At 42.7% G+C, this 25,173-nt stretch overlaps 1 protein-coding gene across 4 annotated transcripts in view; it reads left to right on the top strand.

Moving 5' to 3' along the window:
• LOC132834396 (protein unc-13 homolog A-like) overlaps window positions 1–25,173 on the top strand; it is a 575,505-nt gene that overhangs the window by 296,492 nt on the left and 253,840 nt on the right. The gene's annotated exons all lie outside the window — the stretch shown is intronic.

Raw genomic sequence — 25,173 nt, 5'->3', positions numbered from 1 at the left:
AAACATCACAGAAGCACTTCACAGGAGACCCCCAAGCACTGAGGATGTCACCCAGACAGGGGACGAAACATCTGCAACACAAATTCCCAACTCGGCGAACAGAACCACAACAACGAGCACTCGAGCTACAAAGCTTTTCACAAACTTTAGTGATCATAGCTGTATGGAAAAAAAAGTCAGACATTACTCCTGGTTTACTCTTTACTAATGTGAAACATGATGTGCATTAAATCAACATAGTTTTACAGATTTCATAACTTTTTCTGCACTGTACTGCTGGGCTTTTTTCCTCCTGGGCTCCTGAACATATGAAATAAATGGATTTCATATCTTTTTTTTAACAATACTTGCTCCCATTCCGACACCCCCTGCAGAATGAACTGCAGACAGAAACACCAAACCTTGGATCAACTAAACAGTTGGACCTGAACGATGGCTGGTGTAGATTTTCATGGGAAGTGAGAGACCACAGAATGAATTAATACTTGCATCCTCGATTTGTTGAAGTGCCTCTTCAACACTTAATTCATTAACATATAAACAGCTTATTGTCTCAGTGGCTGCAGCTTTATGACTGAAAAGAGAATTTCAAACCTGTTTGAACAAAGTTTAATTTCAAAAGCATTGCTTCCATGTAACAATAATGTAATGCAACTTAATTAGTTTGACTACAGAAAAATAGGCAAACAGTTGCAACGTGCGTGGCCAAAACAATTCAAGTAGACCTTTGTGTCATGGAAAATCTTTGATGTAGCTCCTGATTTCAGAGCTCAATGAGCTGGAGGTGGGTGGGTGGAAGGGCACATGTGCTCACTGAGTGCTGTAAGTGCACTGCCAGTGTGGTGATAAAGGCAGAAAAGGTAGTGTCAAGGGCTGGTTCTCAAATATTATTCCCATCGCAAATGCAAATGGAAAGCACGGTGCCTGTGTCGGGCCCCCTTTGTTGCATTAATTTATTTTCAACCTTCAGCACAGACCGGTCTGCAGACTGCCAATCCACTGGTCCTTAAAGGGACCTGCTGGAGGCCATCACCAAACAGGGATGCTTTTAATGAAACACCGTTCAGTGTGGAACCAGGAGGTCTACTTCTGCTAGCTTGCTGCAGTGAGGAGAGTCATGAGATGGAAATGTCTGCCGTATAGAACATACGAAGAGGCTGCAAAGAAACGTGGGCAGGTTAAGTGAGTCGATGACAGGTGGCAACTTGGTTCTAAAACAAACGCAGAGAATGTTGGAGAAAATCCGCAGCTCAGGCAGCAGCTGTGGCGAGAGAAACAGAGATACTGGTCTGAGTCCAGTATGACTCCTGTTCAGATCAGAGAGTGGGCAGAGGAGGAGCCAGAGACAGACAGTGTAGAGGCCTAATTGAAAAGGCAAAAGGGGTTCTTAATGGCAATGGAAAATAATGAGTGTAAATTAGGGTGTGAAGGGGAGTGAATTGATCCAAATGAGAAACTTTGCACCTAGCAGAGTGAGCGTTTCCTGTTGGTTTCTGAAGGGGAATCATATTGGACTCCAAATGTTAACTCTGTTTCTCTCTCCGCAAGTGATTCCAACATGATGAGGTCCCCAGCAGTTTTTGTTTTTGTTTCCATTCCTAGCATCCACAGTGTATTCTTTTTCTGGAAGATTGTTTTTGATATATAGAACTGTGGGATTTTTCACTCCAGTAGTAAAAATTACAAAGCAGAATATTTTCTTAATGTTCAGAAAGTTAGCTTCAAGGTGAAAAAGTGTACACGAAGGCAAATGATATGTTGGCCTTGATTGCAATGGAAGTGGAGGACAAAGTAAAGAAGTCTTGCTACTGTACCTTTTAGTAAAGCCACACCCAGAGTGTACAGTTTGGTCTCCACAATGAAGTAAGGATATATTTTCATTGGAATGTTGCATCAAAGTTTCATTAAGTAGATGAGTGGATTGAAAGGATTATCCCATGTTGACAGGCTCAGTAAACTGAGGTGATATTGCCTGGAATTTAGATTAATGAGAAGAGGTTGAATCATAACATACAAATTGTAAAGGGGTTTGACAGGCTAGATACTGAGAGAATGGTGACTATGGGATGCGATCTAGAGATCACTCATTTAGGATGGAGATGCAAATAATTTCTTCACATAAAGGATTGTGTATTTTTAAATATTTAACAAGAAAGATCTTGGGCATCTCAAAGAATCGAGGGATATTGGGATCAGGAATGTGCAGATGAAGCGGAAGATCAGCCTTGTTCATTTTGAATGGTAGAACAAACTCGAGTGGCCATATGAACTCCTCATTTTCCTTTTTCGAATGTTCACTACTTAAGCTCGCCCCCACTCTTAAATCCCTGCTCCATGCACCTCTCTCGATATCTTGCTCCCCATCTCCTGCTCACTGTCTGCTTTAGCCCTCACTTGGACGGTGAGGACCACTGACGGTAATGTTGGAAGCTGAAACTGAAATCTCCTCAGGTATTGAGCTGACACCAAGCGGATGCCTGCAATTCACCAGTGGGGGTGGGGATGTCTAAATGACCCCTGATGCCCATATCAAGTTGGTCTTAAGATGTACCCAGAAAGTGTTCCGATTTATAAAGCCATGCATTGCAAACATTTTTCTTGCTTGTTTCAAAGATGGTAGAGGAAATCGTGCACCATTAAAATTTTAGATACTTATTTTGATCCTGGCTATAAAATCAGAAGACACACCAGTGCCGTGAGGCCAGAGTAACACAGACATCCTCTAAAGGAGATTGTAAGTCTCTGCAGTAATTGTCCTAATGAAAGGTTATTTTAATTTAATGTATGTTACATTGTCAGTGATTCATTCGGAGACCAAGACTGGCAATTACTATTAATATAGTTTGCAAAGAAATGCCTGAGAGATGTTAAAATAACAATTAGTGGAATGTTATCCCATTAAACCAACATTTTCCAAATTAAAAATACAATAATTTTTTTAAAAAATTCTTTTCATCGATCAGAATGTACATGTTCACTAATTGTTTCTGATTTAAGTTGACATGTTATATGCGAACATAAGAAATACAGGCAGAAGTAGGAGTAAACCATTTGTTCCCTTGAGCTTATTTCACTGTTCAGTAAGAACATGGTTGATGTACTTGTGTGTGGGTTTACACACTTGCACTCACCCCAAGAACCACATTGAGTTACTTTTATTCCCTTTTTAAGTAATATAGCTTGGAAACTCTTCCTGTTTGTTATTACATCTTCCGCTCATATTCCAATTTCTTAATCCTAATTAGGCTTTTAATCATTATTTGCTGTTCTTTATATTCTGACCAATCATTTCACTTGCCACTCACCTTTATGCAGTTAAAGACTTTTTCCTTAAGTTTGATGGTTTCCCAAGATGCTTCAGTTAATCATGGATGGTGGGTCCACACTTTAGAATTGTGTTTGATAGTAGGAATTACTTATTTTGAAATTCTGAAATACTCACTTAAATGTCTGTCACTGCATCTCTATTGATGTATTTCCCCTACCCTAGTATAGTCATTCACTTCAGCCAATTCAATCATCATGCTCACGTAGATGCCATTACTTCCCTTTACAATATGTGTCTTAGACCCAATCTCCTCTCTTTCTTAAAGTTCTCTCACATTATGGTCACTGCTAGCTAGGGGTGCCTTTATTCTGAGGCCATTCATTGATCATGTCACATTACACAATACTATGTCTAATATAGATCTCTTCTCTGGCTCTAGAATTTGCCTAAATCCCTTATTATCCCAACATTCGTTGTCACTTCCATCACTTGAATGGCTTCTAGCATCATGGTACTATGGTCATTTTCCTTATCCAACCTGTAGACCCTCCTCTCATCCAACTAAAAGCTGAGAGAACTTTGAATCTGTTGAACAAGTGTAGAAGCTGACCCTCCTGCATTCCTGTCTTGTGGGTCCCTTTACCTGCCTCACTTAGTCACATTCCCCTGTCACTCACTACCAATCAAATCAGAAGACTAGATTATGTGACTACCTCCTGATAGGAAGAAATCAGGTAACTTTCTGTCTTCCTGATGCATTTCAGTGTCTGTAGTTCAGCCTCCGTTCATAAACTCTGAGTCAAAGGTGCTAAAACTTCCAACATTTACCATAGACGTATTTACCCTAGCTCACAAAAACTTTCAGGAACTTCCACGTTGCAGTCTTGACATATTACCTATCTTGGCATCTTCAATGAGTTTTAATTAATTGTTTAGTCATGTTATTCACTCATGTATGTTATTTTTCATGTTTTGTTAACTTTACCACCAATTTATTTACCGCATTAAAACTTAAAAATAGAATAGACATTTGCTACTCACCAAAGATCTAGCTCTTTTCTCTGTAGTATAGCCAGAACCAATTCACACAGGGCACAAAGGGAAGGAAATCAAAAAGAAACAAATAGCTCCTTCCACCTTCAATCAAGTCTGCACGCACCAACATCCCAGGGCTGCACACATCTGTCATGTTGCTGTACTAAGGAAACCCAGTCTTAACAACTGACAGAACTGGGCCTAGAGAAACCAGGTTCAACCAGTTAGATAATCAACTGTTCAGCTCTTACAACAATCTCAGTTCTGTCTAAGCTGCAAGAACGAGAGTTGGTCTACACTCTACATGGTTCTTTGCACTTATCACTAATTACAGACTGTATTACATTTTAAGAAAAAAATACAATTAACGCTGTAAACTTACCACTCATCAACCTCCCAGATTTGTACTCAGTTCCTTCAGCTACATGTGTTTGCTATTATTAACCAATAATTCACCCATCCTGAAATTTCCAGTGTGTTTTGGTGTCAAACAGTGAGTGACAATGCTGTGATGCACCTTGGGACATTTTACTACCGCATTTTAATAATGCAAATGAAAGTTATTGTTGCTGAAGTGTTAAAACTGATTTCCATTGAGAGACAGCAATCAGATCTATATTAAAAATGAAATTGATAATGTCTGATATGACTCTTGCTTTGGAGTCAGAATTCTACCTCTGGCAACTAGTCAGTTACAGCTAGTTAGGTGTCAGGAATTCTGTAGATAAATGAGGTGAATGTGCAAATGATTCTATCAGTGTGGTGAATTGATTGCTTGGTTCTGCTGCATTTATCATAGATGTGCCTAATCAATATGCTTTGGGACAGATTGTAAAACCATTGTATGTTGCTATTGTTGCTCAGTACATTTTATTCAGTGCATTGACTGTTTATTTTGTCACACTGGCAGAAGTATGAAATTGATTTCTTCAGAATCTGCCTGGTGGAGTTTTGGTCATCAGATGCTCAGTTCATTGAGTTAATCATCTGAGTCCACTGAAATAAGGAACCAAACAGTCAATGGTACATAGCACCTTCATGGTCAGTGTGGAACATAATCTGATTAATAGTTAAGGAGCAGTGAAACTGAACTCTGCTCTATTTTGGAAACCATGGTTTCTCTGAAGTGAAGTCTCTGGTTATTTCAATCAATTGCAAGACTAAGCTGTTCTACCAGCGCACAAATAGCCACCATCAGCATTCAATATAGCACCCTTAAGGTAATAATGAAGTCCAAGATTATTTATATAAGTGTATTCACTCAAATAGCCAAACAAAATTTGGTATTGATGCTTATTAGGAAAGATGAGAATGGGGACAAGAAGCTATGGCAAAGATTGGCTTGAAACAAGGGATGCCGGAGCTTAGTGCAACTGAATCATTAACAGTGGAGCTAACTAAAAGCAAAATATTACAAATGTTGAAAATTTCAAAATGGGAAAGCTGGCTATATTCAACAGGTCAAGAAGCATCTGAGAGGTCAGATCCTGAATAAAGGCATCAAGACTTGCAACGTCAACTGATTTCTAGTTCTGCATCAGTGCTATTTCATGACTAGTGGTCACGTTATTTAATCATGAAATCTTTACCAGCTCAAATAATCACAATGTAATCTTACTTCAGAAATCTCAGCTTGACATATCCTAAGTCTCACACTCATAACAATTATTTTTACTGATACAAAATGACTGTGGAGTGTGACCAGATCTGGCTTTCCTGCTCCCATTCCTGCAGTTTTATTGTTGTGAGATCAGGATCTGTGTAGTACGTCTACATTCTTCACTTCTACCTTACCTGTTCCATTGTGGATGTTAGACATCTGATGCCCAGCATGTTTTGCACCTTCTCTGTGCCAAATCAATATAAAACTCCTGCCCCTTCCATGCCCATTCATCCAGCATCCAATGTGCCATGTAGTAACAATAACAATGACAAATATGGAAACTGCTGAGAGAAAAATGTCATAAAAATTCTTTTGAAATAAAAATCTGTTGTTCCTACAAACTTTAAAATTGTCATTAAAGTACCAATAATGGAAGGGTGAGGACACCACACCTCTTAACCCAATCCAAATGAAGAATGAGATACTAACAGAGGAGATCACAGATAGTACACCTAATTGTAGCTATTGAAAGATGTCAGTAAAGCAAAGCCAACTATTGACTTATGTTATTAAAACAGAACTTGCTGCTGAGCCAATTATTTTAAATTCATCTGGTTTCAGCCTCGTGGTGAATGCAGGAAATAAATCTGGACCATTGATATTTATCTGAATTCCATTAGAAATTGATGAGGTGCATGTCTCATTTGCTGATCCTCAAAATATGTTTATGGTGTTTTAAAAATGATTGCATTGGCTGTTATACTGTACTGGGACTTGGAAAATAGGAATGGCCAATTAGAGAGATGTTGAACGTCTCAAAATTGGTTGGCATACATTAGTTCAAAAGCATTTCACAGATAGATGAAAATTAAATGACTTAGAGTAGCTCTTTTTCAACTTAATAACCTAAATAACATAGCTGGAACAGAGAATAATTCTCAACAGTAATGATCTCATCCATGTATTTAATTATTTTCAGTGGCCTTTGGAATTTGGATCCACAGAGAGCTGTGGTAGCATGGCCATTGACTTTATCCAAGGGTGAGAGGAGAGATATTTGGTTTCCAAGGTTATTTGGAGCAGGCAGTCAATTGACTATAATGAGATCAGCCATAATTTTTTTAGATTAGATTACTTACAGTGTGGAAACAGGCCCTTCAGCCCAACAAGTCCACACCGACCTGCAACCCACCCATACCCCTACATTTACCCCTTACCTAATACTACAGGCAATTTAGCTTGGCCAATTCACCTGACCCGCACATCTTTGGACCGTGGGAGGAAACCGGAGCACCTGGAGGAAACCCACGCAGACAAGGGGAGAATGTGCAAACTCCACATAGTCGCCTGAGGCGGGAATTGAACCCGGGTCTCAGGCGCAGTGAGGCAGCAGTGCTAACCACTGTGCCACCGTGCCGCCTTCTTACTGAACAATGCAGCAGGCTCAAGGGGCTGAAGAGCATGGACTTGCTTCTATTTCTTATTGACGTATGTCATTTTAGCATTGCACAGAAATCGTCCACAGATGAATGATGGACAGGTGATACAAGGACGCATTAACACAATATAGCAAGTTGACAAAAATGACTCCAATATTCTTTCAGCATACATATCGTACAATTGAACAGGATACATTTTTGCGTGCAGATAAATAGAATTGATCGATTGTGATTTTTGCTAAAAGGTGATGAATCTGAAGCACACATTGTTCTTAAGGGATAATTCAATCTTCCCTAGAACTTGCAGGAATGAGGAAAGTTACAAGAAGCTATTATTTTCTTATAAAAGTTAGAGTACTTAAGAAAATACTGTTTTTTTGTCATAGGGAGACAACAGAAATAGTACTGTCAGAGGACTAGATTAGATTAGATTTATTGTCACGTGCCAAAGTATAGTGAAAAGTATTGTTTTGTGTGCTAATCACAAAGTGTAGCCATCTTCCAGCACAATCTTGTATCTCTTTTTAAATTGAGTAATATAACTACTGTAAGATAAAAATCACACAACACCAGGTTATAGTCCAGCAGGTTTATTTGGAAGCACTAGCTTTCGGAGTGCTGCTCTTTCATCAGGTAATTGTGGAGTACAAGATCATTAGTTAAGTATTTATAGCAAAGGTTTACAGTGTGATATAATTGAAATTATAGATTGGTAAAGACCTGATGAAGGAGCAATGCTTCGAAAGCTACTGCTTCCAAATAAACCTGTTGGGCTATAACCTGGTGTTGTGATTTTTAACTTTATACACCGCAGTCCAACATTGGCACTTCCAAATCATAACTACAGTGGCTGGCTCTTTTTTTTAAATTCACAATTGCCCACTCGACTATGACGACACCAACCCCTCCCTCATCACCTTCAACCCCGATCTCTTCCTCCTTTCGTTGATCCGATGCTTATCACCAGACGCTGTTGCTGCACATCAGCCGGGGTCCTGGGACTCGGAGCTCAGAAATCGTTATGTGCAAATGGTGGGATCAGAAATCCTTGTTCAATTTACACAAGGCCTTTATGAAGCTTCTCCATTCACTCCCCAGAGCCATCACTCCCTCCATGTCATCCCATTCTCACCCTTTGTGGAGCAGGCCCACTCAGTATCTCCGAGGCAAAAGTGAGGACTGCAGATGCTGGAGATCAGAGTCCAGATTAGAGTGGTGCTGGAAAGGCACAGCAGGTCAGGCAGCATCCGAGACGCAGGAAAATTGACATTTTGGGCAAAAGCCCTTCGTCAGGAATCTCATGCCCAAAATGTCAATTTTCCTGCTCATCGGATGCTGCCTGACCTGCTGTGCTTTTCCAGCACCATTCTAATCTTGCCACTTACTATCTCCATCTACTCTGGAGTAGTAATCCAGAAAGGCCTTGCTAATAATTTGGGCACATGGGCTTCAAAGGCCACCATATCAACTGTTGGAATTTGTAATCAGTTCCTAAATCTGGAATTGAAATGACCATGGAATTTATCACAATGTTTTATCCCCATCTGGACTTCTAATGTTCTTGAGAGACAGAAATCTTCCATCCTTACCTGGTCTGGCCTACATGTGACCTCAGTCCACAGCAATGTACTTGCTTTTAACTGCTTTCTGCAATAGTCTGTCAAGCTGCTCAGGTTGAGCATGTTGATGGATGGGTAAAAATGTGGGTCAGTGACACCCACCTTCCATGAAGTAATCAAAAACATGAGAAACAAGGAGTTACTCCAGCATGGCATACCCATAATGTATACATGGGAATTGTTCATCTTGAGTTATTTAAGTTTCCTTGAGGAATTAGCTTGGTAATAACATGATCCCAACATTAGGAATGTCCCAGTGGATTCATAGAATATAATTCCAGCAAGGAGCAGAAGTGATTGTGCAAAGTGCTGCTGTAAATGCTGCAATACTATGGAGATGGTCATGGAAGATGTAGAATGTAGGGAAATAGATGGTAACATCTTGAAAAATGTCCATATTACAGAGCAAGAAGTGCTGGATGTCTTGATATACGTAAAAGTGGGTAAATCCCCAGGACTTGGTCAGGTGTACGCTAGAACTCTGTGGGAAGCTAGGGAAGTGATTGCTGGGCCCCTTGCTGAGATATTTGTATCATCGATAGTCACAGGTGAGGTGCCGGAAGACTGGAGGTTGGCTAATGTGGTATCGCTATTCAAAAAGGGTGGTAAGGACAAGCTAGGGGACTATAGACTGGTGAGTCTGACATTGGTGGTAGGCAAGTTGTTGGAGGGAATCCTGAGGGACAGGATTTACATGTATTTGCAAAGGCAAGGACTGACTAGAGACAGTCAGCATGGCTTTGTGCATGGTCATTTGTGTCTCATGTACTTGATTGAGGTTTCTGAAGAAGCAACAGAGGATTGATTAGGGCAGAGCAGTGGACATGATCCACATGCTTCAGTAAAGCATTCAACAAGGTTCCCCATGGGACACTATTTAGAAAGGTTAGATCCCATGGAATACAGGGAGAACTAGCCATTTTGGATAAAGAATTAGCTTCATGGTAGAAGACGGGGGTGGTGGTGGAGGGTTATTTTTCAGACTGGAGGCCTGTGACCAGTGGTGTCCCACAAGATCGGTGCTGGGGGTTGACTAATTTTCATCATTTACATAAATGATTTGCATGTGAACATAGGAGGTATAGTTAGTAAGTTTGCAGATGGCACCAAAATTGGAGGTGTAGTGGACGGTGAAGAAGGTTACCTCAGAGTACAACGGGATCTTGATCAATGGGCCAATGGGCTGAGGAGTGGAAAATGGAGTTTAATTGAGATAAATGGAAGGTGCTGCATTTTGGAAAAGCAAATCAGAGCAGGACTTAGTGGTGGAGTCCTGGAGAGTGTGCAAAATAAAGAGACCTTAGAGTGCAGATTCATTGTTCCTTGAAAGTGGAGTCGCAGGTAGATAGGATAGTGAAGAAGGCGTTTGGTATGCTTTCCTTTATTGGTCAGAGCATTGAGTATAGGAGTTGGGAGGTCTTGTTGCAGCTGTACAGGACATTGGTTAGACCACTTTTGGAATATTGTGTGCAGTTCTGATCTCCTTCCTATTGGAAGGATGTTGTGAAACTTGAAAAGGTTCAGAAAAGATTTACTGGGATGCTGCCAGGGTTGGAGGGTTTGAGCTACAGGGAGAGGCTGCACAGGCTGGGGCTGTCTTCCCTGGAGTGAGAGAGGCTGAGGGGTGACCTTATAGAGGTTTATAAAATCATGAGGGGAATGGATGGATTTAATAGACAAGGTCTTTTCCTTGGGATGGAGGAGTCCAGAACTAGAGGACATAGGTTTAGGGTGAGAGGGGCAAGATATGAACTAAGGGGCAACTTTTTCACACAGAGGGTGGTGCATGTATGGAATGAGTTGCCAGAGGAAGTGGTGGAGGCCGGTACAATTACAGCATTACAGAATAGGAAGGGTTTAGAGGGATAAGGGCCAAGTGCTGGCAAATGGAATTAGATTAGGTTAGGATATGTGGTCGGCATGGATGAATTGGACCGGAGTGTCTGTTTCTGTGCTGTACATCTCTATGACTCTAAATGTCATGCAAACAAGGGCATTTGTCACTTTTAATTAAAAATGAGGTGTTCCTCATTAGTCCCTGATTAGTAACTACACGTTCTCCTTGGCTAATTGTTATCCACTACTTTGTCTGTCCAACTGTTCTTCTCTCCCCTTGGACTCTATCCCCACTTATTGTTTGATGCTTTGCCCGCGCCCCCATCCTATCTTCTGCATAACAGCCCCCTTTTTCCCAGCTACCATCAGTTCTGAGGAAGGGTCACTTGACCTGAAACATTAACTCTGATTTCTCTCCACAGATGCTGCCAAACCTTTTCCACCAATTTCTGGTTTTGTTATATTTGCTGCTCTGGACCACAAAAGACTTTTGTCTTTGACCAACATCACTATAAATCATTTTGAAGCCAATGCTGCATTCGTTTAGGAGCGCAGGGACTTAACAACATTTTACCATTTTTCCAAATGCTGGATTGTGAAAACCATTGTGTTTATTAGTTCCTTTTGGCCAGTGTGATTGTGTGGGCGGCAACTTAGTTATGAAAATCTTCAGTATTATAAAATTTATAACATACAGCAGTCGATTTCATATTGGAATTGATTTATATTTATTCCAACTGTATTTTTTTCTGTGGACTGACCTGGAGTTCCTCTGTTCAGGATGTGCCCTGAGTGAGGCTTTGTGATTGCCTTCACTTAAGTGGTGTTCCCCAAACTCAGTCAGCCTGTCGAGGATGTCCACTTCCTTCGGAGTACCATGCACCTCATATGCTCCACTTGCTGCACTTTCCAATGTCAAAGCCGGTTGTGGTGCCTGTCTCAAGTGCAGTTGGGCTTCAGCTAGTAGGTGCTTTTGCGTAGTTACAGTCGAAATGTGTGACCCTACAATGATATTGTAACCTTTCCAGTGTGGAAATCTATTGTATGTCAATGTTCATTGTCTGGAAATTTTTTGAACTGTATTAAACAACTCTCGGTACCATCTAAGTTACATTACTTTGGGAGTAGAAACAAAATATCATATTTTCATACATAAAACATTTTTTTATTCCTGCTTTATAATGTTTTACATTGCTTTTATGTTTCTTGTAATTATTTAAGTCTACAGTGTTTTCCAGTTCATGGACTTGGGGCTAGGTTTCTGTAGTGATTGTAAACGATGTCAGCGCAGTCAGTCTTAGAGAAGAGGAGCTCCTGATTGGGGCTATTAACCTGGTCCAATCAGGGAGCCCTGGCTGACAGATATAAACAGTTAGGCAGTAGTGTGGGGGTTAATTAAAAAATTTTAAAAAAAGGAGTGTCATCACAAAAAAAAGGATTGGTAAGGGCACTGCTTGTAACTGGCCAGTCGGGTGTTTTCCTACCTTCAAAAAAAAATAAACAGTTAGGCGGTAGTGTGGGGTTTTAAAAAAAACAGGTTAAAAAAAAGATAAACAGGAGTGTCAGGGGTTTTGCTCACTCTTGGAGCCTGCTCTGTACTAGCTTGGTGAGTGTCAGGTACTACGTACGTGTAAATAATGGGTGGCTTGGTGACAGGATACCAGTCTTCATGGGTTTATTTCAGTGGTGTTGAGAGAAAAACATACCACTGCAGAGATTCACTCGCAACAGTTGTCTTTGAGTTAGGGCAAGCATTTCTGGCATCATGTTGCTATTTGGGAAGCTTGATTTGTTCGATCCTCTGGGACCAGTTTGTGGAAAGAATTTGTTATTTTTTCACACTCAAATGACATTGGGACAGATGAGAAAAGCAATGAATAATTATCCTGACAGCTTGTGGACCAACAGCTTTGTCGGGTATTAGGAGGTTAACTTTCCCTGAGGCACCAGGCAATAAAACCTTTCAAGTGTTGACAGCTTTAGTTAAGGAATATTACAACCCCAAGCCATCTCTTAATGCTGAGATACTATTGCCTTTATTTGACAGTTCAAAAACCTGGAGAATCTGTATTAGAACTTTTTTCCAAGGTTAAGACAACTGGTAGAGGCATAGAATTTGTTTTAACCCTGAGTGAGATGCTTAGACACTGTTTGGTATGTGAGATTAATGATATAACTACCCTGAAGGGCTTATGCCCGAATCATCGACTCTCCTGCTCCTCGGATGCTGCCTGATCTGCTGTGCTTTTCCCGTACCACACATTCCGAGTGTAACTGTGCCAAAGCACCTACTAGTTGAAGTCCAACTGGACTTCAAACAGGCACCACACCTCGCTTTGTTATTGGAAAGAGCAGCAAGTGGAGCATATGAAGTGCAGGGTACTCCGAAGGAAGTGGACACCCTTGACAGGTTGACTGAGTTTGGGGAAAACCAGTTGAGTGAAGGCAATTGCATAGCCTCACTCAGGACACATCCTGAACAGAGGGACTCTCGGTCGGTCCACAGCAAAACCCCAAAACAAAGCCAAAAGGTTAAAACTTTCTCGTGGATCCAGGATGGCAAGCCATTGTAAGTGCTGCCGGTATGCAGATTAAAGACAGCAGAAGAATCTCATAGGGACTGAATTGAATGACAGAATTCAGAGGCTAATACCCAGGAGAGTGCAGGCCCTGGAAAGACCACCTACATCTGGTTTGGAACTATTAAATTGCTGTTAGAAAATTAGAACCAATCAAAATAAGTGTCTGGTTACATGGCCACCCGTTTCTAATGGAAATTGATACTGGCATTCAACAAATTTCATTCTGGACTCCACCCTTAGGTTTGTATAAGACTTCGGCTAGATAGAGAACCTACACTGAGGAACCTTTACAGATTAAGGGACAACTTTGGTCCAGGTCTCTGAGAAACAGCTGGTTCAGTTACCATTGATTGTAGTAAAATACTCAGGTCCAAGCTTGATGGGGTGAAATTGGTTGAGAAAGATTCACCTCAACATTTTTTGATTAGAAGATGGCTGCCTGAGCGAAGTCCGAATTAAATACCTGGAAGTTTTTCAGGAAGGCCTACAGCCCATCAAAGGAGCCAAGTCCACTTTCATGTTGACCAAGAAACAATTCCGTAATGTTGCAAGATTCACCCAGTGCCAATTGCCTTACGGACAAAAGTAGAGACTGCAATCAGGAGACTAGAAAACGAAGGACTCATCAAACTGTGTGGAGTTTGCACGTTCCCCCTGTGTCTGTGTGGGTTTCCTCCGGGTGCTCCGGTTTCCTCCCACAGTCCAAAGATGTGCAGGTCAGGTGAATTGGCCATGGTAAATTGCCCGTAGTGTTCGGTAAGGGGTAAATGTAGGGGTATGGGTGGGTTGCGCTTCGGCGGGTCGGAGTGGACTTGTTGGGCCGAAGGGCCTGTTTCCGCACTGTAAGTAATCTAATCTAATCTAATCAGTCCAGTTTGTGGAATGGGCAGCACCAGTCATACCGATGGTGAAGCCTGACAGGTCGGTTCGCTTTTGTACTGATTTCAAACAAACGGCCGAACTACTTCTCACAGCTGGATAAATACCCAGTCCCTCACGTTGAGGATTAATACGCAACGTTAGCAGGGAGCTGTCCCTCACAAAGCTGGATATGAGCCAAGGGTACCTGCAATTGCAGATGGGGATTCCCAAACAAATGCTGCAATTAATCCCCATAAGGGTTTATATCAATATATGAGACAGCCTTTCAGGGTTTTGTTAGTCTATGCCATTTTCCAGCGGATGTTGGAGAAGGTCTACTCCAGATTTCTGTTTATCTGGACGAGGTGCTAATAACTGGGAGGACCAGGAAAGAGCATTTTACGGACTTGGACATAGTGCTTAAACATTTCTCCAAAGCGAGAGTACACCTCGAAAGGGAAAAATGTATGTTCCAGGCACCCCAACTGAACTACTTTGGCAACAAAGTTGACAAGACCAGGTTGCACCCATTGGAAGATAAAATAAGGGTGATCAAAGGTGCTGCAGCTCCCAAATCTGTACTGGACCTTTGGCCTTTCCTTGGAGATCTATTATGGAAAATTCCTACTTAGCCTGGCCTCCATTCTGGGGCTCTTCCATTTGCTATTGAAAAATGGTCAGCTTTGGAAATTGTCTTGCAGCTAAGATGTAGCTTGTAGGGAAGTGAAGAAACAGCCATTGTTGTCTAAGGTGTTGGCACATTCCGATCCCAAACAAGATGCAAGATGTGATGCCTCCCTGAATGGTATTGGGTTAGTGTTGACTCACCAGTGGCCCATCAGAGAGGATCACCCAGTGATGTATTCTTCCCGGAGTTCGGCTGATAGAGAAGGAAGGTTTGGTGGTCATCTTTGGTGTGAGAATGTTCCACCAATATCCATTTGTAATAGTAACAGACCACAAATGCTGCTAGGGCTACTTAAAGAGGACAGGGCCATGCTGCCCATAGCTTCAGGTCAGAGTCAGCAGTGGGCTCTCATTCCAAGTGTGTACAATTACAAGCTTGAACATTATTTGAGAGGCCAAGTGACAAATGTGGATGCTTTAGCTGCCTCCCGCTGGCAGATGCACTCCTGGTTCAGGTTTTAAACTTTCTGGACACCCTTCTGGTCACTGCTGACAGTGTCAAACTGTAGACACAAAAATATTCATTCTTGGCAAAACTGAAACAGCTGGTGATGATGGGGAGAACAAAAAGACCATCACGACCAGAATTGAAACCTTTCTGGACCTGATGAAACCAGATTATTTTAGAGGATGACATTTTATTAGGGGGAGCAAGAGAGATTGTCCCGAGCAAAGGTCACCGCCAGATACTGGCTGAACTCTACTGGGGTCATCCAGGGGCTTATAAAATGAAGATGTTGGCAAGGAGTTATGTCTGATGACCAGGATTGGATGCAAACATAACTGCATTGGTGGGGCAGTGCCCAGAGTGCCAACAAGGTCAAAAAATTATCACCAGCAGCTCCTCCACATTTGTGGGAATGGCCGGGTAAATCCTGGACTCGCTTACACATCATGTTGTCCCTTTCATGGGTTCTATGTTTTTACGCATTGTGAATGCCCATTCTGAGTGGTTGGATGCACACAGAGTTCATTCATCAAGCACAGGGGCAATAGAGGTATTGGTCACAGACAATGGGCCATCATTTACCAGCCAGGAATTTGAGTATTTCCTCAGGTCAAGTGGCATTTGGCATATAATGACAACTCCATATTGTCCTTTGTGCAACAGTCCAGCTGAAAGAGGAATCCAAACTTTGAAGGTAAGCTTAAAGAAACAACTTACAGCTCCACTAGATACCAAACTGTCCCAGTTCCTAATTAATTATAGGACCGTCCCTGACACAATTACAGGGAGAGCACTAGTGGAATTGGTAATGAGGAGAAAACTCTGTTACCAGATTAAATCTGATCTTCCTGGACCTAGGGGAGGGGGTTGGGAGCAGAGCGGAGGGGAGTGGGGAGGGTGAAATGGCATCAGGAACACCAGTGTCGGCCACAATACACCTCCAATTGAGAGAGACAGTTTACTTCATGGGATGAAGTTTGCTATCAAAACCACAGGAATGGCCTGAATAGGTAAGAGACATGGTCGATACGAGGTCAGGCCCTGTGATGTACAAAATTCGGGTAGGTGAGGCAGTCCTTGGATCACATGAAAGCTGCGACCTCACAAACTGGGCAGCAGCAAACATACCCAGCCCCTGAGAACATCGGGTAAGGCTGTCAGAACCTGTGGGTTCTCCCCCTCCACCTAGTATCAAAGAAACCTCTGAGGGACAAGACGGACATGGCAGATGTCACAGCCTCGACACTGTTACTGCCTGAAGAAGATGGGCTTCAGCCAAGACACTCCAGGCATTATAGGCGGACTATGGTCCAGAACATGCTGCCAGTAACCCAGACAGAGTCAGAGGCACTGGTGCAAAAACATCCCAGGAGAAACTACAGGATAAAGAACGGGCCTATGTACTCGGACTTAGAGAGGGAGGGATGTAGTGATTGGAATGATGTCAGCTAGGTGGATCTCATTGAGAATGAGCTCCCTGATTGGACTGGGTTAACAGCTTCAATCAGCCAGCCCTGACTGACAGAGATCAATGGACTTCCTCTAGGAGCCAACTCTGTACTAGCGTCAGGTATTATGCACATGTAAATAAAAAATGATTTGGTGATACTGGCCTTCGTAGAGTTATTTCAGCTTTCTAATGTCTTTCAATGATCCAGAAAATTCTGAAATTAAAGAATGATTGGGTTCCAAACCTATCTCCTGGGCTGGAGAAGTTGCAACATCGATATTTATACTTATTGACTTTCTGAACAATAGTAATGAGCAAGGCTGTGAGATCAAAGTAACTGAATGAGCAAATGGAATTCAGAGTGGTTTGGAGTGAAGTTATACAGAAGGAATACAAGTAGGGAAATCACCTTAACAGTTGGAGAATAGGACCTGTGAAAGATCAAAAAGATTTAGGTGTCTGTATGCACAAATCACAATTAGCTAGGGCATTGTGCCAGAAAGCAGTTGGAAAAGCTCATGGAAATCCAGCAGTTAAGAGCTGATCCTTCAGTTGTGGAGAGACTTGGAGAGACCCTTTTGAAGCATCTCATTCAGTTGAGTGCCAAACCTCAGGAAAGATTTATTGTCTTTGAAAGGCAGACAGCAAAATTTCACCAGGATAGTTCCAGGGCTTAAAGAGTTAAATTATAATCACATGTTAAATAGATGTTGCTTGTCTATGCTTAAAGATTGCACAGATGTGGCCTTATCTAATCATGGTTTAAAATAAGAAGTGTTTAAATTAAGAAATATTTCCCCGTGTGGGGTAATCATAGACAAAAGTGGCACAATCTTCAACTTAAAGTAGGCCCTTTCAGAAGGGAAGTTGTGTGGTTCATGGAAATCTGGAATTTATTGTCTTCAAGAAAGCTGTGGATATTGGGTCAATTAAGATCTTCAGGACAAAGCTGGATTGATTTTTATTGATTATGGGCATCATGGTTATGGAGCAAAAGCAGGTCAGTGGAGCCAAGATTCAGCTTAACCATGGTCCAGTTGAATGGTGGAGCAGGCTAAATGGGGTGGAATCACCCACTCCCGCTTCTAATCCCATATAACTGGACAAACCCAAAGATGGCAAAAGTGGGTACTGCAGATGCTGGAGATTAGAGTCAAGATGAGAATGGTGCTGGGAAAGGATATCCGGTCAGTCAGTATCTGAGGAGCAGGGAAATCAATGATTCAGGAATTCCTGATGAAGGGTTTTTGCCTGAAACATTGATTTTCCTGCTCCTCGGATGCTGCCTGACCTGCTTTGCATTTCCAGCACCGCTCTAATCAAGACCCAAAGTTGGCCGTGTTGCAGATTACAGGGTGTACATTTCTTCTGATGGATGCAACACACAAACACTGTGCTCTGTGCTTACATATATCATTGCAACACGCAGCCAACATTGAATATGTATTTCAATGGCTGCATTACTTATTGTGACAAGTGGTTTAAGCTGCTGGATTTAAACTCCAGTCTCTAGGGTGTTGTAGGTTTGAATCCCACTGCTCAAAGTCACTGTTAACGTAGCCCAGGCAGTTGCCTTGAAAGAGCTGGACAAGTTGAAACTTGTAGCATTTACTTTGGGTGGCTCAGTGGTTAGCAATATTGCCTCACAGCTCCAGGGACCTAGGTTTGATTTCACCTTCGGTGACTGCAGCTGAGGAGTTTGCACATTTCCTCTTGCCACTGTCACTTGCCAATGACTGTCACTTGCCAACACTGTCATTGGCCATCGTGATTCTCTGCATACACTCCTACACCAGCTAGACATTGCAAGAATACAATCCATTTTGTTTGCAATAGCTTTCGCAGTTAATATACACCACTAGTAAAGCAATATAAACAGTCAGTGAAATGTGAAATCTTCTCAAAGCTGTGTGCTCAATGCAATGTGCTCCTCTCTGATGAGAGGAATGGAAAATGTATTTAACTTTGAATCAAACTTTTCAAAAAAACTTTATAATTTCAATCCAAATAGATTTTATTTTTGAGTGTTTGAAATTTTTGAATGTTCTTTGACGCTGACATCTCACTGAGAAAACATTGTGTGGTTGTCAACTGTTGTTGGAAAAAGGATGGTCGTATTGAACAAGGCTTGTGAAGTCTGTAGATCTTTCAAGAAACATCCCAAGGTTTTGACAGTTGAAATTAGCAGAATATTTTAACCAGCATACTATCCACAAAGGAAGCTTTAATTGTCAATGCATTAAGCATTGCTGATCAGGGGTCTTTCACACTATTACAGCCTGCCATTGGTGTGATGGAAGGACTTGCAAAAAGGCTAATATGAGAAAGATGTGGTGTCCAATCTGATCACCACAAAACCGGGAAACCAAGTACTGGCAAGTGTGAAGAATCTCTATGCAGGAGAAAAGGTTTTAGAGTTGTTCACTGAGTTTATGAGGGAACGCTGGAGACGATTAGACTTCTCAGCTGGAAAGTACTTGTCTAAGGAGCTAAAAATCACACAACACCAGGTAATAGTCCAACAGGTTTAATTGGAAGCGCATTAGCTTTTGGAGTGTCGCTCCTTCATAAGGTGGTAGTGGAGGGCTCAATCCTAACACACAGAATTTATAGCAAACATTTACAGTGTGATGTAACTGAAATTATACATTGAAAAATTGATTGTCTGTGAAGTCTTTCATCTGTTCGAATACCATGATAGTTTCATTTCTTTCATGTGTAAATCACAAAACCTTTTTTTAAAAAGTTGCATTCCCAGGTTAGCTGTTAACAATGGTGATAGCTAGACAATATGTTGAAGGTAAAAGCAATGACTGCAGATGCTGGAAACCGGATTCTGGATCAGTGGTGCTGGAAGAGCACAGCAGTTCAGGCAGCATCCAAAGTGCAGTGAAATCAACGTTTTGGGCAAAAGCCCTTCATCAGGAATAAAAGCTGTTAGCCCCCTGTGTTCTCTGTCTATGCCATGATGTTTAGATTGATTCTAATCTCAAAAGTGAGATAACAGAGTTTTACATGAATTCATGCAGTTTTTGAGCAAAGTATAATGTAACCCTGTAGGTACAAATTCACCCCACAAGATATATTTGTGCATGTGGGTCTTTGTGTGTGTGTGTGTGTGTGTGTCTGTCTGTCTGTCGAGGTTGGGGATTGTGTGTGAGAGAAAGTGTATGTGGAGAGTGTCTTAAGTCTGTGGGGGGGTGCATGTATGAGTGTGTGTGTGTGTCTGTAAGGGTGTGTGTGGGTGTCAATGTGCGTGTGTGTGTATGTGTATAGGAGTGTTTGTGTGTGTGTGTGTATAGTGCAATGGTTGTCACCTGTAACGTGACATGAACCCAAGGTCCCGGTTGAGGCCCTCCCTATGGGTACCGAACTTAGCTATCAGCCTCTGCTCGGCCACTTTTCATTGCTGCCTGTCCCGAAGTCCGCCTTGGAGGATGGTCACCAGAAAGTCCAAGGTTGAATGTCCTGGACCACTGAAGTGTTCCGCAACTGGGAGGGAACCCTCCTGTCTGTTGATTGTTGTGCCCTGCCCATTCATCCGTTGTCATAGCCTTTGCTCGGTTTCCCCAATGTACCATGCCTCAGGGCATCCTTGTCTGCAACATATAAGATAGACAACGTTGGCTGAGTCACATGAGTACTGCCATGCACAAGGTGGGAGGTGTCCTCACGTGTAATGGTGGTATCCATGTCCACACTCTGACACGTCTTGCAGCGTCTACCATGACAGGGTTGTATGGAGTTGTCCTGAAAGCCGGACAGCTTGCTATGAACAATGAAGTGTTTGAGGTTTGGCGGTTGTTTAAAGGCAAGTAGTGGAGGTGTGCGGAAGGTCTTGGTGAGGTGCTCATCCTCATTGATAATGTGTTGCAGGTCACAAAGAACATGCCGTAGTTTTTCAGCTCCTGGGAAATACTGAATAGTAAAGGGTACCCTGTCAGTTGCAGATCTAAGAAGCAGTATTCCAGAGATATACAAGATACATTGGAACATTGATTGTCCGAATGAGATGGGCGGGCAGTATTTTGTTCGGATATTGATTATTCGGTTAACTGATTCAATGCCTCTCCTCTGGGACTCTGATTTTTCTGAAGTTTCCCTTTATCCTCACTCTGCCTGCCTTGCTCCCTCTCTCTGTCTCAGAGTTTGTTTCTGAACAGACACATAGTTGTGTGTAAGGGACCGGCAGCAGTGATGAAGCCTCCCGCCTCCACCGCACCCCATCGTCCCCCCATCCCCAGCCCCAGCAGTTCAAATGGGATTGACACAGCAAGCACTTGCTAAGTCCACTCCCCCTTCAAGCACCTAGGAAACAGCACACCGCGCAAAAGCCCCTGCCGAACTGCCCCCCCATCTGACTCCACCCCAGCATTCCGTCTGCCCTACCCTCGCCCAACCCCACCCCACCCCCATCTGCACCACCAACCATGCCCCCTGTGTGCCCCCCCAACCCCTCTCCGGGACAGCCGGACGAGACACCACCAACAAGATGATGCTGCCTTTGAGGGGGGGGGGTCTCTCTCACACACACACGCGCGCACACACACACACAAACTTTTTAATGCAACTTTTTGTTAAGTTCCACCTTTGCCCTGTACAGGACAATTTTGGAGAGTTTGTCTGGGGAAGGGGGGTTTAAGGTACACTCTTGTGTAGAACTCCAGGGAAAATGTTGGGAGAGAGAGAGTGCATGTAGTCAGTCATTTGGAGACGGCTCCTGGGCTCCCATCGATGTCCAGGTCTGTTCTTGGCAGCATTTCAGTAAGCCAGGTTAATTTTTAATCATTGTAAACAAAAGACGCAATCAGTTTTGGAAACATGTCTTTGATGTAATGTTTCTTTTGGGACCTCGAGATCTCCTTCAGATAATCCGATATTCGGATAATCGGGTTCCTCTGTGTTAGGTGACATAAAAATATTTGATTCAGAAATGTTCTTGGTGCTGGTCTTTCGCTGTCACAATAACTTTGCTTGAATTGAGTTTATGATCTAATTTGAATTGAATTTATTGTCATGTGTACCGAGGCACAGTGAAAAGCTTTGTCTTGCAAACAACACAGGCAGATCACAGAGTTAAGTAGTTTAGCTAAGTAAATAATAGGTAAACACGGCAAAAACCCAAACACAAGTACAGGCGAATGTGAGTCTATTCAGTACTTGTACACAAACCTAAAATCTCCAAAAGTTATGGTAGTGGATGCAGAAAAAACATCAAGGAAGTTCCACACCGTGATGGTAAATGGTAGGGATGGAACATGGGGATGCAAGGTCAAACTAATTATTATATTCAAGGGACTATAAAAGGAAGTAGTTCTTCAGACAGATCCTGATCAATGTGAAGCAGAACCATCCAAGCAGAAAGATGGATGTGAACGGTGGAGGAGAATGTGAAAACATGAATAGAACTGATGGCTTTGTTGTGCATAAAGATTCACTATTGAAGAATCCTTTCTGCTTAAGTGTGAATTTTGCACTTACCATCATTTGAATGGATTTCAGGGAGATAGATAAGAAACAAAAAAGATACATGAAAAGATCTCGATTTGTCTTTTGGGGTTTGTGTGAAGAGATGCTTTTTAAGCGTGGAAATGTAGTTTAATGCTTTCACTTGAAGGTACTTCCCTGAGAATACGCTGCCATTTCAACTACAGTCTGACCCATGAAGAGAATGGCTAGAATTCTCTACCACTGAGAACAAAAACTTAGCTTTTTCACAAGAATGTGTTCTTAATTGCCAGTTCTATGTTTGAAAGAGAAAAAAGATGAGCATTTCATCCAAATATTAATCAAGTCACGTAGCCCAGGAACATTTTATTCTGAGTCATTGATTTGTATCAGAGAGACGCAGACCCCAAAAGGCAGATCTGGATTCTTTTCAACTAATTTTGCTTCTCACCTAACTCCCTAAAACCATTCAAAATTCATTAAAATCATAATTAGCTAAATGGATTGTCAATAATGAACAATTATGTAAAACATAACCATCGGTTCTATTCAAGTTTTCATCTCTGCCACTCTGCATGGATGATGATGAGCACTGTATCTGTGTTCAATGATCCACAGTGAGGAAATAGTCAGAGTGATCTAACGAACGCTGCTGGAAGTCTATTCCTGATAAAAGGGCACATTGACGGTTTATGTATGAATGCTGTGAACAAGATACTGTAGAATTCCTTCCATTCAAAGCCCTCAATGCAGCAAGGTGTAAATGTCTTCAGATTAGGAAATTACAAAAGGGTGGAAAACAGCAAAAAAGAGAGCAGCAGGCAATGGTTGCTGAACCACCCTTTGATAATACAATGTACCTAGTACACCTATATAACACACCATACCTGACCCACTGTGTTCTCCAGCATTTTTTGTTTTCAGTAATTAGACACTTCTTCCTCCTTCCCCCTGGACCATGACTCCACACCTGAACATCAAGCCATTGTTTCCAGGACTGTCACTGACCTCATTACTTCTGGAAATTGCCGTCCACCAACAGCCCCCACCCCCCAACACCGCTGCCTTCAACTTTATAGTCTTCCAACCCTGGACAGCCCACTTCTACTCCTTCCCCAAATTCACAAACCAGCCTGTCCCGGTAGGCCCATCGTATCAGCCTGTTCCTGCCCACTGAGCTCATTTCCTCTTACCTTGAGTCCATGCTATCTCCACTTGTCCAGACCACTCTCTGGGACACCCGCACCAATCAACCCTGCCACCCCATGGCCCAACATTTCAACTCCCCCTCTCACTCTCCTGAGGACATGCAGGTCCTGGGCCTCCTTCACTGCCACTCCCTCACTGCCCAATGCCTGGAGGAAGAACGCCTCATCTTCCGCCTTGGAACACTTCAACCCCAGGGCATCAATGTGGACTTCACCAGTTTCCTCATTTCCCCTCCCCCTACCTTACCCTAGCTCCAACCATCCAGCTTAGCACCATTCTCATGGCCTGTCCTACCTGTCAATCTTCTTTCCTACCTATCCACTCCACCCTCCTCTCTGACCTATCACCTTCATCCCCACCTCCATTCACCTATTGTATTGTTGGCTACCTTCTCCCCAGCCCCCCAATTTATCTCTCCACCCCAGAGGCTCCCTGCCTTCATTCTTGATCAAGGACGTTTGCCCAAAATGTCAATTTTTCTGCCTCTTTTTTCAGTTTATCAACTACTGATTCATGCTCCTGCCTTGACTTTGAAAACTTTGACCATTTTGCCTTCAATTTCCTCCTGTCTATACCTTTCATCCATTTCCAACACTTCCCTTCCTTTCCTTGACCTCTGTCCACTGCCATCCACTGCAAAGCCATTAACTCACATAGCTGCCTTCAGGATAGCTCTTACCACCTATGTCCTGCAAGAATTCCATCCCATTCTCCCAGTTCATTCATCCACGTTGTATCTATTTGGATGATGCCACCTTCTACAACAGCAGTACAAATATAGCATCCTTCTTCCATAACCGTGATTTCTGGCCCACTGTGGTTGACAGGACCCTCAATCACATCTGACCCACCACCCATGCTTCCACCCTTGCCCCGCCCCATCAGTCACAATAGAGTGATCAGATCCCCCTTGTCTCCATGTTCAAAGGATCATTGTCCACCATTTCAGCCAACTCCAGCAGAATGCCACAACCAAATAGATCTTCCCCATCTGCATTTTGCAGGGATTGTTCCCTCTGGGGCACCCTACTCCATTCCTTGACCAGCACCACCACCCTCCTTCCCGTGGCACCTTCCCATGTAACCACAGAAGGTACAACACCTGCTCTGTCCCCTCTCCCTGCTCACCATCCAAGGGCTACTCCACATTGGAGAAACCAAATGCAGACTGGATGACCGCTATGCGGAGCACCTCCGGCCTGTGAGCAAGCCTGACGCTGATCTTCCTATAGCTGATATTTTAACAAAGCGTCCTGCTCGCATGCCCACTTGTCTGTCCTTGGCATGCTGCAATGCTCCAGCGAATCGCAGTGAAAGCTGGAGGAGCAACATCCCATCTTCACATGAAGCACTTTACAACCTTCTGGGCTCAATATTGAATTCAGCACCTTCAGATTGTGAACTTATTCTTTCACTTTTTTTAGCTTTGCTTGTTACATTCTCTGTCACCTTCTCTCCCCTCCCCCAAACCCAGTGCGAACCATCCGTTCTTTCCAATCTGGTAGTTAGGCACTCCCTTGTTCAAGGAGAAAGTGAGGTCTGCAGGTACCTATCGCATCTCCAACGCCCCTCGCCCAAGTCCCTCCTCCCTACCTTTTATCTTAGCCTGCTGGACACACTTTCCTCATTCCTGAAGAAGGGCTTATGCCCAAAACGTCAAATCTCCTGCTCCTTGGATGCTGCCTGAC

The sequence above is a fragment of the Hemiscyllium ocellatum genome, chromosome 39 (genome assembly GCF_020745735.1).
Source record: "Hemiscyllium ocellatum isolate sHemOce1 chromosome 39, sHemOce1.pat.X.cur, whole genome shotgun sequence".
Classification (NCBI taxonomy): domain Eukaryota; kingdom Metazoa; phylum Chordata; class Chondrichthyes; order Orectolobiformes; family Hemiscylliidae; genus Hemiscyllium; species Hemiscyllium ocellatum.
Note: the sequence above shows the minus strand (reverse complement) of the source record. Positions and strands in the feature narration are given on the sequence as shown.